The sequence below is a fragment of the Adiantum capillus-veneris genome, chromosome 19 (assembly GCF_014529385.1).
Source record: "Adiantum capillus-veneris isolate H3 chromosome 19, ASM1452938v2, whole genome shotgun sequence".
Classification (NCBI taxonomy): Eukaryota; Viridiplantae; Streptophyta; class Polypodiopsida; order Polypodiales; family Pteridaceae; genus Adiantum; species Adiantum capillus-veneris.
Window position 1 is genome coordinate 42,503,980 of NC_140949.1, and position 6,148 is coordinate 42,510,127.

Below are 6,148 nucleotides of genomic sequence, written 5' to 3' on the forward strand. Positions count from 1 at the left end.
TCTCTAGTACATGACAGCAAGGGCTGAACAGAATCTTTCACAAACACTACATCTCGTGAAACCAGAATACGTTTTGTTTGCGGATGATACAACCTGTAACCTTTGCTTTTAGCACTATAACCAACAAAAATACATTTGACAGCCTTATCATCCAATTTTCTGTGCTGTGTTTGTGGCACCAAAGCATATGCCAAACAACCAAAAACACGCATGTGCTCAATAGAAGGCTTTCTATCATGACATGCTTCATACGGAATAATAGACTGCAAAGCTTTTTAGGACACCTGTTAAGTACATAAGTGGCACACATGATGGCCTCAAGCCAAAAAGAATGTGGCAAAGCTGGACTTTTGACCATACATCGTGCCATTTCTGTAAGTGATCTGTTTTTCCTCTCAGCAACACCATTTTGATGAGGTGTATAAGGCACTGTACATTGGTGTTTTATCCCACGACTAGCTAGAAATGCATTAAATTCATGAGACATATACTCCCCCCCTCGATCAGAACTGAGGGTGCCCATAGTACATTTTGAGACATTTTCAGCCATAGACAAAAATTGTTTGAAGCACATAAAAAGTTCGGACTTCGCTTTAAACGGAAATACCATGCATGCCTAGACTAATCATCAATGAAAGTCATGAAGTACAGGTAATTGCCCAAGGATGGAGTTTTCATGGGCCCACAAACATCACTATGCACAAGCTGCACAAACTGCATGTGGCTCGAACTGAACCATCCTTTGGAAAATTAGAACGCTGCATCTTACCCAAAATACAGCCTTCACAAACATGTTTGACAGGTGCTTCAAGAGGTGGCAAAGAAGCAACCATATCAGATTTTTGCAAACGCAGCAAACTGGCAAAATTCAGATGACCAAAACGTGCATGCCAAAGTTTTGCATCTGAAATAGCCCTTGAATTTGCAACAGCATTTGCAAAATTTTGTCCACACTTGTCATAAAAAAGTGAGCTTATACAGCTCACGGCACAAAAGGCCAGATGCAACAATTTCTTCACCAAAATTGAGATCATGAACTGTATATCTGTCATCCACAAATTTGACTACAAGTCCAAGTCTAGCAAGTGCGGTTACAGACAAGAGATTCTTCTTGATCCCAGGTACATAAAGTGCATCAAAAAGTGTGAAAGAACTGCCATTTGCAGCAGTAAGCACAATCTTTCCAACTCCCTAAACTGGATAAGAGGCATTGTTCGCACAAGTGACTGAATTCCCATGAGGGACAGAATCGAAAGAGGTAAACAATTCACGATGTGAGGTAATGTGCTTTGTAGCACCATTGTCGAAATACCACACATGTGAATCTGCAGCAACTGACAAGCATGCATCATGCACAACAAGATTGTAAGTGCACTCTGCGCTAAAAGCCCATTCTGCATCAACATCAGCAACACAGTCTCCCTTCACAGAAGACTTAACAATGGTTGCATTTGTAGTGGAACCAGCATTTGCAGTGGAACCACCCTCTTTCTTCTTAGACTCTTTGGCCTTCAACTTAGGACACGACTTGATCAAGTGATCATTAGCTTTACAATAATGGCAAAACATCTTCTTTTTGCCCTTATCACCAGATTTCCAGACGAATTGCTACCAACAAAAGCATTAGGAACATAATTTTTGCCACTCGTAACAGAACCATAAGAAATGGCTGCATTACTGTTACCACCATTTCTTTGAGAAGCAATAAAAGCCTGTTCAACTGCACGCTACCTAGTCCTGTTTTTTCTAGAAAGTGACTCTGGCAACAGCAATGTGCATAATGCATCAAACTTGACAACTTCAGGATTTCCTTGGGTCATCAGTCTCCAAGTACTAGCAAAAGTTTGGTAGGAATCTGGTAAGGCATCAAGAACAGTCTGCACAAGTAAACTATCTAAAATGACTTCACCTGCAAAAATAAGTTGCTCATTGATATCCTTGATACTAGCAAGGAAAGAGTCCATATCATCTTCCTCATGCATAATCTTCGACTCCAGCTCTTTACGCAGCAAAGCAATTTTAGCCTCATTGCGACTTGCATAAAGACCTGCTAGAATATCCCAAGCCTGTTTTGCAGATTTTGTTGAACGGATGTGAGGAACAATGGTGCGCTTCACAGACAACGCAATCAATGCATGAGCCTGCACATCCTTTACATCCCAACAAGCTTGTTCTACCATAGGCAAAACAACTCTAACAGTAGCAATCCTTGCAGCAAGACCTGCAACATCCTCAACATCGCCTACATCCTCAGAACCAGGACGTACATCAATGCCCTGCACAATGTTCCAGATGCCCTTTGACACAAGAATATGTTGCATCATATAAGCCCACATAGGGTAGTTGTCCCCATCCAACCTGTCCTCAGCAGCAAATATCTTGAACACATCTGTGTTGTTGTTGTGAGCCATGGTAAATGCTGCACCTGATGTGGAAAGTTCCCAAAAATAGGAGAAACGGAGTGGGAACAACACATGCTATATAGCACAAACCGTAGAAGACTATAAGGCACCTGTTATGCAGAAAATGACACCAACAGAAATTCTGCACAAAATGATGAAATAGCCTGTGCAGTACTGCTTGTAGTAGAAACGGAGGCCGAAATGAGCCCAAATCAAAAATCTGAGCAGACCGAGTTCTTCGAGCTCGCCCGAAATATTTGTTGACCTACGAACGCTCGCCAAAGCTCACTGAAATCGGAGAGAGTGAGCAGGCGTGTACTGGAGCAGCTGGCGACTAAGCCCGGGAGGACGCAACCTGCTCTGATACCAATTGTTGGAATTAGGGTTGCACAGAAATGCACACAGCTTGGAGAAGATGAAGGAAGCTCGAGATGCACAATAGAGAGTGTATTACTTAGTGTGCAATGGAAAGATAGATAGCCCTAGAGTGATGGACATATATACAATGCTCGAGGGAAATAACCTCCTAAAGAGGGAAAAAATGCCCTGACGGTCCTAGTGTGTTCACACACATCACTACCACATGTATATGGTAACAAAAATTGCTAGGAAACTATGAGAAGACCTCACCTTGGGACCACAACCATATTACTAAAGATGGAAAATGGGTCTATTGTTAAACCGATTGGGATGCTAGAAGATCTCAAGGTCTATTTTCCCAAGTGTCTATGGTTGTTGCTAAGTGGACCCAATCCACATTGCTCGACTCAGTCATCCTAGGTAGTACATCCATATAAGGAGAATCTTCCCTAACATCTGTGTCCACTTTACATGTGTAACAATACTACAATGGGTCCGAGTGTACTGCGGTGTTAGATCTATGATCAATTATGAACCTGTTTCCTAGAGGATGTGCTCGACCAGTTACAAGATCCACTTGAATGATAGAATCTTGGAATTGCAAGTAGACATGGTTTTTAGACCAGTCATGCACCATTTTTGCTTCCCTCATGAAAGGACATCCTAAGATCATCTCAAATGCCATAGTGTGCATGGAGAAATCCATAACAATGAAGGTATTTCTTATTTTATGTCCAACCTGGATAACACTCGAGGGGGATGAAATGCCACTACTTGTACCCTTAAATATGCTAAAAGCAATGCATATAGCTTCTGATGACTTACAAGATGAAGGTTTGACTGGCATTGGAACCAGTAGCATTTCACAAGACTATAGCCCACACGATTTGGGGTCAAAATCATCAATTGAAATTGACTCTAAGGACGAAGAATCTGAGTTAAATCTTAGTGCAAATGTGGGGACAAACCATTCAGGGCCCAGTGGTACCCTAGATGACAATCTATCCAAGGGAGCAGAAGACACAAGTAGCGATTCATCTAGTTACTCTTCACTAGAGATCGGCCGTAATAAAAAAATTAGACAAGAAGAGTAAGAGATATAAGAGGCAACGATATCGAGCAAATGTGCGTGCTAGAATAAATGAAAAGAAATCTATCGCAGAATGGCTTAATTATATAGGGGAAGAGCTTAAAAAGATCCAAGAAAGAGTTGAGGTTCGAGATAGACAACAACGTCTTAGACGCCAACGAGAGGATAATCTGAGAATCACGGAAGCATTTTTTGAAGACACCGATGATGATTCATTGGAATCTGAGCCACCTCTACGATATCCAATTGAACTAAATAGCCGCTATGGGAGAGTACTATATAACGCATTATTGAATACAAGAGCTCAACATAATTTGTTATCCTATGGAGTTTGGTGTAGGAAAACCACCCCTATCGACAAGCACCATCCAAGTCAAGGGCGTCAATAAGAAGAAGACCACTGTTTTTAGAATTTTACATACTCCTATTATTTTTGACAATGGAACTGTGGTTCAAAGCTTTTTGGTCATGCCTGTTGGTACTATGGAGGGTAATATAAACCTCGGATCAAATGGATGTCTGCAGTCAAATGTAATATCGATTGGGAGACCGGGAGTATCATGACCCAAAAACCAACTCATGGCCCTATGGCTCAGAAATAAGACCTGAAATCTCACCTCTTCATAACACAAAAAACAACAAAATATTGTCAATCCAAAAAGTCACAACATCCTTGCCAGTAATACAACCCTCGGTTCCCAAGGTATCATTATCGGACCCCCCCTATGGTTCAAGTTAATTCACAAAGGATACCTCAAAGGAAGGTGTCCACTCAAGTTAAGAAGGTGAAAACCAAATCATGTTGGATTTCCAAACAACTATTAGAAGCCCAACGTTACTATGATGGAAATGATCAAATTTGGGTACCTAAACGTAAATCGTGTCCTTCCCTATCCACTACAAAACCATGTGAGTCAAACCTTGTGATTCCAAAGCCGATGGAAGACCGTGGGAAGGGAAAGATCATAGAATGCTACACACCTATTCTAGAGCTAGTATGGGTTCCAAGGCAAAACCAATCTATTCGGCTTAGCTCAGGAAAGGGGGAGTTCCATGAAGCTTTTAGCTCCTCATGTAATGCATCCATAGAGGTAAAAGCTTCTACACAACATCCACCTACCATAGGCAGCCTCCATGAAGCTACAAAAGATTCGACACCTCTCATTGTCTAATTATTACCTGATGCACTACTTCAAGTTCGTTCATAGGAGAGTACCTTACCACCCTTGCAACTCGATGAGGCACCCAAGGTAATAGATAACTATTGGCTAAAATCCTCACCTATTACCAATTGGAATAACTGGTTCCAAAAGGTGATGACATCCTTTTAAAGTATGATCTACCCAAGGAAGGGGGGAGTTTTTATTCACGTTAGCCTATTGAATTATTTCCCTCTTACCCTTCTTTCCCTGACCCTTGAGATTTTCGATTTTAGGGATTGTATATATATAGATATATAGTAACTAACCACCCTAGTTAAAATAAAAAAATAAAAAAGTAAAGAGCAAGAGCAATTAGCAAACAAGTGTGCACAATACTAGTCAAAATCATTGACCCAGACCTACACATGTCACATAAGGTACACTAAAACAGAAACCTATTTCATCAAACACCTAACCATCCTCTATTTGTGTTCACAGATATGGCTGATTCTTACAAATATTCTTTTTAACTGTCCCAAGTAATGCATTTATGTTATCCTCATACTTCCTATGAATGGGATTCGGTTGAAACACTCGCTTGTGAGAGAAATGTTGAGGAGTTAAAGTGGCTGGCCTACCTCTTAACTACGATGGATCCCTATTCTATCAAGGAAGTTCGCCTAATTGCCCAAGTTTACCCTTTTACCTAGGCTGAGTATGCATGCCTCGTGACATTCCTAATACTATTCGTCACGGAAGAGGACGAGGTCGATAATGGTGATTGGATAGACGAGACACACGGCCTTACCGAAGAGGATTACACCTAACTTGATGATGAGGATAGCTACTGATCGGCTCCACAACCTCCACTTACTTTGATTCTCATCACTCGAGTGATGGAGGGTAGGTAGGATTAGTACGATAGGAGTGTTTCCATTTTAGAGTTTAGTGATTAACAAAGTTCTTTTTTTCCACTGATGTGCCTTTGGAAGGTGGATGTTTGGTGGTGACTATTGTGCAATTTGTGACTACATAAGGATGCCTTCAAAGGAAAACGACAATGGATGTTTACATGTTACAACAATGGAGGTTCTCCATTATATCAGGTGTACTACTTCCTTTTATCTATGCTTTCCATAGTTACATGTTTGCAT